Source organism: Dermacentor albipictus, chromosome 5 (assembly GCF_038994185.2).
Source record: "Dermacentor albipictus isolate Rhodes 1998 colony chromosome 5, USDA_Dalb.pri_finalv2, whole genome shotgun sequence".
In the NCBI taxonomy this organism is placed as follows: domain Eukaryota; kingdom Metazoa; phylum Arthropoda; class Arachnida; order Ixodida; family Ixodidae; genus Dermacentor; species Dermacentor albipictus.
Genome location: NC_091825.1, coordinates 3,785,615 through 3,795,418, shown reverse-complemented (window position 1 = coordinate 3,795,418; position 9,804 = coordinate 3,785,615). Strand labels below are relative to the sequence as shown.

The 9,804-nt window shown below is 45.7% G+C and overlaps 1 long non-coding RNA gene across 1 annotated transcript; it reads left to right on the top strand.

Annotated features, from left to right (window-relative positions):
* The first annotated feature begins 2,007 nt into the window (after positions 1-2,007).
* LOC139060374 (uncharacterized) lies at positions 2,008-5,270 on the top strand. Its single transcript, XR_011514759.1, has 2 exons — positions 2,008-2,239; positions 3,992-5,270. It is a non-coding gene; the product is annotated as an uncharacterized lncRNA (long non-coding RNA).
* The last annotated feature ends 4,534 nt before the right edge of the window (positions 5,271-9,804 follow it).

Here is a 9,804-nt window from a genome sequence, read left to right as displayed (position 1 = left end):
AACACAGAACCTAAGCGTTCCGTCTTTCTTTCTGACAAGGACCACCGGCGACGACCAAGGGCTTTGGGATGGTTGTATGACGTCATCGTGAAGCATTTCTTTCACTTGTGCATTAATCAGGTTGCGCTCTTTCGCCGATACGCGATAAGGTAGTTGTCGTATGGGACGAGAATCGTCATACGTGATTATTCGGTGTCTCGTGATGGGCGTCTGGCGTACCTTAGAAGTAGATGCGAAGCACTCCTTGAACCGAAATAGCAACTCGCGCAGCGCTTTTTGCTTGTCCTCCGAAAGGCCTGAATTGATGTCGATGTTGCTGAGCGTCTGAGCTGGCCCGTACAAAAATGAGTGTTGATTAACCATTGATATATTGTTGGGGAATTGTTGAAGCAACTGACTTCAACAAATTTTCAAGAGCAATTGAGTTCACTCAACCCTTGCACAACAATATTACCGTTGAGTGTTCTCAATAAACAAGTTATTGGGTAATTTGTGTTGATTTTTCTAGTTGTTCTTTTGTTGTGTAGCAGTTGAGTCCAGTATACAATAATTAGGACTCGCATATGAAGACATTCCAAACATGTTTTGCGATGCGTTCCAACCTCATTCCTGTCACTTTGCGGCAGGTAGGTTCTTCTTTCGCCTCGCTTTCATTAATAGAAAATTACGTGTGACCGATGGGGTGGAATCGAACGTCGGCCGTCGAGCCCGGTACTCTAACCAATAGGCCACGAGCGCGCGCATACTCCTCTCATTCGAAAGCCAGTAAGCTCTGAAATGCTTGGCGTGTGCGCCGCGTGCCACTTCCTGGTGCTGTCGCTACAGCTGGCGCTTTGAAGCGCCTATCTCCGGGACCGCCCCACTTTCGTAGCCATTTTCGCTACGTAAAAACTGCAACGTTAGACTAGACTCATGACCGCCCAAGTTCATAACGATTTATTTCTTCGCCGTTGTACAAATGCCATCGTAGTTTTAACATACACTAGATGACATAACCATTGGTACGATCCGAAATGAGCACGTTTCGGGGAGCAGAAGAATGCGAAACTCACTTGCCAACACGGTGACTACGCGCATGTGGAGTTCCCCAAAAGTAGACACGGCGGCAGCGCGGCCGGCGATAAGACAGGTGCCGACAGGCGACGACGCTACCTTCGAGCATCGGACGCACTGTGGGAACCGTAGGATGCAAGCGCGCACACGCTACAAACATACATGGGTGAGGTCTTCGAATTTCCTGCGACGTACTCTCTGTCCGTAAAGCAAATATAGTTTTGTCCAATGTCCGTGGTACTAGAGATCAAAGAATGAACGCGCTTTGAGATCGCAGCGCGCAGCCGCTATAACCATTGACTTCGAAGAGCTTCAGGTTCAGCAACAGCCGCAACAGTATCACAGCTAATCGCTGTATCTGCGGCTGCTCCCGTTTCTCGCCTTGCAAGCAGCACGCGATTTATTTGAGCCTCGCCGAACGGTCGTCCTCTCCCAAGCCTGCAGGTCTCGTATGTTCAGTTAAGCACACCAAAGGGAAATGAAAGAAATACAGGTAACGGACTCTTATTGTACCTTGCTTGTCACCTCGTCATCTGCAAAAACGCTGCAAACTATTTTAGAAGCTTTATTTTTGTAAAAATAGCAAAACTAGTAGTAATTTTTATTTCTAGGTGGCGCGACAAACGTTAAGGTAGCGTTCGGGTGTGTATGTGTGCGCGCAAACGGGTGCAACCGAGCTTCGTTTTGCGCACACTTTTGCAACAGTAGACATGGTTACCGCTAGTTTCGTAGTCGCATTTTTTGGTCGTAGTATTTATTGTTTACGCTATAAATTAGGTAGCTCTTAATAATTTGTGAAGGTTAGTTGATGAAAAATTATCGCTAATTGATTAGTGGTTCTTAAGTGCCGTTATTTTGTGTTTGAAAGGTTTTTATAACTGAATACGATAGTGAAGCCATGTGAAGCTGTGAACGGCTTTCGGACTCAGTTATTCGGTTGCATGTTGTGCGGTGGTTCACGCCTCGTGCTTCTTGATGAAAGTATTTTGTTTTCGGACATCATGACGCACATTTTAGTGAAATGCTTTAACGACGATAAGTGGGACGTTTATCCGGTGAAGTGGTTGGCTCACCCAACAACTAGTCTTGCGAGTCTGACGGTTTTGATGAGTTGCGCGGCAGAGGCCATGATGCCTGTTGGAGAGAAGGCACCCCGAAACAGTCGCAGCCGCACTTCTAAAGATAGGTAAGTAATCTCGTTTTCTTGGGCACGTAGCCTTCTTTTCTATTTTGACATTGGCGAGCGTGACATGTTAAGCACACCGTTCACTTTCTTGAAGCAAACCGCATGCCCCGGAGCAAATGCGCGCGATACTAACGCTCGCTGCCGCCGTCACTTCGTTTGAAACAATGGCAGGCGAAGAGGCAGCGGCGCCCCATGTGCGTAAAATCGCATTGCTTCATTTGTTCATGTCTAATAACGTTTCCTTCATTTGTATGAGAGAACACAATTGGAACATAAGGATCGGCTTCTCTGCGCAGTGATAATTCTGTACAATGGCCACGGCATTTTTCATGGCGGCTCACGTATGCCGTCTAAGCGCTTGTTATCGCGTTCCGATACGTGAGAGGCGCGCTGCCTTTCAAGGTATTTAGGCAGGCACTACGAGTTTAGGAGAACCGCGACAAATAATCGTGCAGCAGGTGTGCAGCTGTGCTACGCTTGTACCACACTCGTACCGGAAAGCGGTGTTGCACTTCACGCTTACGCATTTCGTAACTATGGCGGCCTCCGTGGCAATTTGGGGATCGAGGTCGTGGATACGATCCCTGCAGCGGCCGCATTCCAAAGGAGCGGAATGCAAAAACGCTCGTGCATTGTGCATTGTATGCACGTAAAAATTTCCAGGAAGTCAAAATTAATACGGAGTCCCCAACTACGACGTGCCTCATAATCAGATCGTTGGTTTGGCACGTGGAACATCAGAAATTTTTTTTCCGTAGCGGCTCATCGTATACCATACTGTTAGTGTGATCACCTTTTGTGCCGTAGCGGTTAAGCGCGCCTCGATTTAGGTTGCGGCTAATGATGCGGCGCACCCCGAAATATATTTCGCCTCTCTGGGATTTTCGGAGAACGGCCAACCGATTAGTCACAACTTCCGCGCGGTGACTGTACACGGATACACAGCGCAAATGAACAGAGGTGTGGTGACGTGGTCAAAGAACACAGCCGCCGACGGGCTCACCTTATCGTCTATCACCGCCAAAACTACCGCAGTAAGCATCTTTATCTAGCGCGGCGGTCTGCCGTTGAAGGCGTACTGTACAATTTTAATAAGCGATAACCGAAACATGCCACCGTTCTCTGCTGCCTCTTTGAGTTGGACCGATCCGAATATGCGTTGTTTCCAGAAGCGAAAGGAGCGCCAATCAGCGCGTTGTCGCCTCGAGCTAAGCGTCGCACTCGAGCACCGTTTGCGCGGTGAAGAATGACGCGTGCATGAAGCTAGCTCACTGCGCGGACGCTACCGCGCAACGCAAGGGCGTGTACGCGACGTTCTGCACACAAATCGCGCGGGATGATCGGAGCCACGCCGGAGCGCGGCTAGCTTCAAAGGTGCGGTTCATGTTCTCACTCGTACAGGCACGCTCACGCTCGCATCGCTCTCGGCGTATGTTTAGGTCATCCCTTCTACTGGACTTCTACCCAAAGATTCGACATCTGTTTGGTATGGGCTGTGCACTGTCGCGTAGTGTTTGGTTCTGCGAGAGAGCCGGGAATATTTTCCCCACTGTGAAACATCGCTGTGCGTGTTTTAGCTAACATTTACCGTAGTAACCCATTCCTTCCTTTTCTCGACGGCACTCGTAAAGAGTCGCAAATTTTTACTTGCCAGTGTAGTGTGTACTTCTATTTCGTGCGTAGTTATGTGCAGTGTGTGGTAGATTCTTAATCCGCGCAATCTCATTTTCTGTCCACATTCCCTTCTCACAGGTTACGTATGCAGTAAATTCCCAGATGCTAAAGTGTTCTACGCCAAAAGCACCTTGGCGTCGTGCAAGAGACACCCGTTGATATGTGGCTGATTCACTAGCAAGCTCGCATCTCTGTTCCCAATCTCCATCAAGTGGGATTGTCTACTATTTTCTGTGTTACTCTGTGGTGTACTAGCTGCTGCATGGACGCTGTGAAGGCTTACTTTCGATTTGCTCTGGCGTTTAGTAGTAAAGGATAGGCTACCTTTTGAGGGGAGGCATTTACTTTTGTTTGTGAGAATGTTGTATATATTGCTGTATATATTTACGTGAAGTCATTTGTTTCAAGTTGGTTATTTTGCCTTCTCACAGTAAGCCGTAGCTCTTCCTGTGATGTGTTAGTGTGCGCAACATTTTAATGTAACATATTCAGATGTCTTTTGTGTATTTACATGCAAGAAGCTCCAAGTGTTCATGTGTTCAAAGTTGGTTGTTACAAGGGTATGCTTAAGCCCTGCCTTTTGAGTCGCTTTGCCTTCTAGTCATAAACTTATGCTGAATTCCAATGGCGGAGTGGGAGCACGTTTTTCTGCTCGTTTCGGAGCAAGTTTGTTCCAATGGCAGAGTGAGGGCGGGAGTAAGGTGTTCCAATGAGAGAGTCGGAGTGGATTCAGAGCGGGAGTCACTCCGTGGAGTAGAAAAAGATGCTCCGCCAAAATCGGCGGAGTGGACCGGAACTCTGCGTGACGTATTTCCTTTACCACGTTTGTCTGCTGGGAGGCGCCACCGGTCATGACTCGCGAGGAAGCAAAAGCTGCTGCACGCTTGGCGAGATATCCATTCCACACTTAAAAAAAAACAACAGGTGAACGGCGCTGAAGAGACAAGTGACCGGTGCGGCGGTGCTGGGAGCAAACAGCGGAAGGAAATGACAACACGCAAGGCATTCTGGGTAACTCGGTGATAGAACTTTCGCTTCCGCCTTGCTCCGGCGGCGCAGGTTGCGTTTCACTCGCGGATCTGGAGGCGTTGCTCTGCGCCAGAGTCGAGTGCTCGCTCGCGGAGTCCGTCGGCTGTTCCGACTACGCCATTGGAATTCAACATTAAGTCGAAAGTGAAGAGCACAATGATCGTTTTGCTTGGATTCATATGTATAGGTTTTTTCAGATGTATTTACACTGCTAGAGTGCTGTAGGTACTAGCCTGTGTCTCCAGGTTCGATGTAGTGGTGCCTTATGTACTGTAATAATGTTTCACGTGCACACATCTTTAGTGTAAATAAAGGTACTTCAAGTTGATCAGTCTCTCCTTTGATTTTGTTTGTGTTTGGGAAAGTTATGAGCAGGCACCGGGGCATGCAAGTGTGAACAGCGAAGCAATTTCAATATATGAATAAAAATACACTAGCCCAACGAAACGTCAATCATATTTCAATGGCGACTTCTGAAATCTCAATGACATCTCAACTGTGCCACGATATGCTTTTCAATGCTGTGGCAGTAATAACTCAACAACAGGTCAACAGAACTACCACAACGTTAGTTCAACGCAGAATCAATGGTAACTCAACAACCATTCAACAAAACGAACACAACGGGCCGTTTAAGCACAATGGACTTCCAATGGTAACTTAACAATTATTCAACATTGAGGTACCCAATGGTGTTTCAATTTGATTTCAGTGGCCAATATTCAAGAGTGCTCAACACTCAACCCAACAATTCTCCAACATACTCTCAATAATTCCTCAACAAAGAACTCAACATTGACCAACAATATTTCAATGCCTTCTCAATAATTTTTTTTGTACGGGCTAACTGAAGCCAGGAACTTCCTCGATATCTGCCTCAATTTTAACATGACCCAGCTGGTTTCTGAAGCAACACGTGTTTCACAGGATACATCCAATATTGACACGTATACTTATCTTTATCGGGCAACCACGTTTCGCAGCCTAACAAAAGTAATCGCACAGCGTGGGACGCGCCTGTATGTACCGAAGTTTCTGGAACGTTATCGATGCTTCTATCTGCTGTCTGTTGTCGCTGAACGTTATGTTATCTGATTGCATCACTTGACGCGAATGGTGTAGAACTTTGTGGAAGGCATGCGGGTCCGAACGATTAGTCTGGAACATTCGATGACTGCTCTATAAAAGCCGACGCGCTTGACCCGCTGATCAGATTTTCGACGATCGCCGAGCGTGTTCGCCGCCATCGTTGCGCTTTAAGTGTAGCCTGTTTTGTGGGCACAGGTTCGCCCAATAAAAGCTAGTTTTGTCTTTCACAGTACTGCTACTGTGTTCTTTAACGTCACTACCACGTGACAATATCTTAGATCTAATATTAACCAACAACCCCGAAAGTCTTTCGTACATCCATTATCTCAAGGAAATATGTGACCACAAGGTAATTCATGCTGGCTTTTCTTTTCGACCAACAAAGTGCGAGATGTACAAGAAAACGATATGACAAAGGCGATTATGAAGCGATAAATGAGTGCCTTTGCACATTTTTTCCCACATCTGAGACAACGTTCCACCACCATAATGTTGACGCCAACTGGACACGTTTTAAAGAAAAGTTGAAGGAATTAACCGATAATTTTGTACCTAAAGTAAGTTTCAGAGCCAGTCGTCACAAACCATGGTTTACGAAAACATTAAAAAGGCTTGAAAATAAAAAGAAACGTCTACTCCGGGTTGCAAAGATTAGAGATCAACCAAAAGCATGGGAGAAATATTATGAAGCAGATAAAAACTACCTTTCTACTCTACATCAAGCAAAGCACTCTTTTTACCACTTAGAATTGCCCAAGCTACTAAAATCTAATCCCAAACAGTTTTGGAAAACACTGAAAGACGACGAACCGCGAGAAATCGTACTCACCAGTGACCTGAATGAAAGGATTACGGACGTGGACTGTGCGAACTTGTTCAACACCACGTTCAGTACTGTATTTTCTGATGAAGGGACCGCACCCCCATGTTTACCTTTGCTTGACTTTCATTGTGACATGCCAGCGATAAATTTTTGTGAAAATAGAATTTCATCCATAATAGAAAATATTAAATTGTCATCTTCTGCTGGAATGGACGAAATTAATACCAAAATCTTGAAAAACACCAAACACAACGTCTCACTTTATCTCACCCTAATTTTTTCACAGTCACTTTCTACAGGAATCATTCCAGACGACTGGAGGACAGGGAAGGTCGTTCCTGTTTTCAAGTCAGGTAGCAGAAATTCCCCACTAAATTACCGCCCTATCTCTCTAACAAGCGTCCCCTGTAAAATCATGGAGCATGTGATCTACTCCCACATAATAAATTTCCTTGACAGTAATCACTTTCTCCATCCTTCACAACATGGCTTCTGCAAGGGGTTGTCATGCGAAACACAGCTTGCAGTTTTTCTACACGACATCCACACTAACCTGGATAGTAACATACAGACTGACGCGATCTTTCTTGATTATGCTAAAGCGTTCGATAAAGTGCCTCACCAACGATTACTTGCGAAACTCTCCCCGCTAAATTTGCATCCTACTATCTTAGCATGGATTGCAGAATTTCTTACTAATGGATCGCAGTACGTTGTTATAAATAACCACTTATCCACACCGGTTCCAGTAACGTCAGGCGTCCCCCAGGGATCGGTTCTTGGCCCCCTCCTATTCTTAATCTATATCAACGACTTACCTTTGCATGTATCCTGTAATATGCGCATGTTCGCGGATGACTGTTATCTACCGCACCGTACTTAACACTTCGGATCAGATAACCCTACAAAGTGACCTTACTAATATTTCGGAATGGTGTACCACTTGGTTAATGACACTAAACGTTAACAAATGCAAAAGCATGTCATTCACCCGCAGTCATAACCCTCGGACGTTTGCGTACACAATTAACAATTTCGCTCTTCAATCAACCGACACTTTTAAATACCTCGGTGTCACTGTATCAAACGACCTAAACTGGCGTACGCATGTGCATACCATCATTTCAGCTTCTAACAAAACTTTAGGTTTCCTAAAACGTCATTTGCGGAAAGCCCCAAATCACGTAAAATTACTTGCCTACACATCACTTGTACGACCGAAACTAGAATACGCCTCAGCAGTCTGGAATCCGCATCAAGCATATCTCATCGACGCTCTTGAGGCGGTACAAAACCACGCTGCTCGATTCATCCATTCGTCGTACTCATATGACGTAAGCGTTACGTCACTGAAATCACTATCTGGGCTTCCGGACCTCGTTTTACGTCGGCGCATCGCTTCCCTCTGTCTTTACCACAAATTCTTTTACAGTCCTATCCTTCATCAAGCACCATATATCACGCCCGCAGCGCGCATATCATACCGGACGAGCCACTCGCTGCAAGTTTCACGACCACGCTCACGAACATGAACATTTTTAGCCTCGTTTTTTGTTCGCGTGGCGGCAGACTGGAACGGCCTCCCCGCCGCCATTGTCGACATAATCTGCCCATCCATATTTTTACAACATGTTACTGACCATCTCCAACCACATTGTACATGATTTTTCCTTATATGTGTCGTTTGTATTTACATACGTGTATGTTGGTCTACATATATAGGCTTTGATTTATGTAAATACATGTGTGAATATACTTGAATATGTATACTATGTATGTGTATATATATGCGTGCTTGAACTTGAACGTTACTTGAACTAGTCTTAATTCCAATCTTGTACCCACCCCTTATGTAATACCCCTGAAATCGGGGGTCTTTAAGGAAAATAAACTGAACTGAACTGAACTGAGCTAACACAATTACTCTGCTGCTGTTCCGGTCGGGCGATGTAGAATTAAACCCAGGACCAAATGACGTTTCACTGCCGTCCATTGAAACTATTGCAAAGGCCATATCTCGCATAGAAACATCACAAAGCTCTGTTCTGTCCGAACTTTCTCTAATCCGAGCATCACAGAATAGCATCGAGACCCTCGTGACCAGCCTTCCGGCTCGCGTTGATGCGCTGGAGAAAACTGTCCAGTCGACTCAGTCAAACGAAATATGTTTAAAGGTGGACCTGAATGGTAGCCTTGCAAAACTTTCCACTGAAATCAAAGTTCTTACCGAAAAATGCGATGATGCAGAAAATCGCCTGCGCCGTTCAAACTTACTTTTTTGTGGAATTCAAGAGACAAAGGGTGAGACATGGCTTGAGTCCCAGACAAAAATAGTATCATTCTGCTCCGAGCAACTCGGTTTATCCGTTAGTACAGACGACTTGGAGCGTGCACGCCGACTTGGTCGTTACCAGCAAGACAAAACTAGGCCTATTATTGTAAAATATGCAAGATTTAAAGATAAATGAATTCTTGCAGTGGCTTCTAAGCTAAAGGGGACGAATTTTACGATTCGCGAGGACTACTCAGCCAGAGTTCGACATGCGCGAAGGAAACTTTATCTTCATGGACAACAAAACGGCAGATCATTTAAACTTCGCTTTGACAAGCTGCTGCGTGATGGCAAGCAATTCACGTACAATGCTGAATCTGATTGTATAGTTGAACTGAGGGCATAGCGGTCACTGCGTCTCTTCAGGCATGCGCGTCCCTCTTCTCCTCCCCCCTCTCCCAGACCTGCCTCGCCTCGATTACTGTCCCTGCTTATCAGAATATGTCGGTCTTGCTCGCAAATATGCGTAGTTACCTGCCTAAGAAAGACGCCCTAGAATCTATCTAGAAAGACAACAATACTGACCTTGCTATACTTACGGAATCTTGGCTGCATCCAAATATTGCTGAGCACGAGCTACTAAATCATAGCCAAACATACGCTGTTCACAGGCTTGAC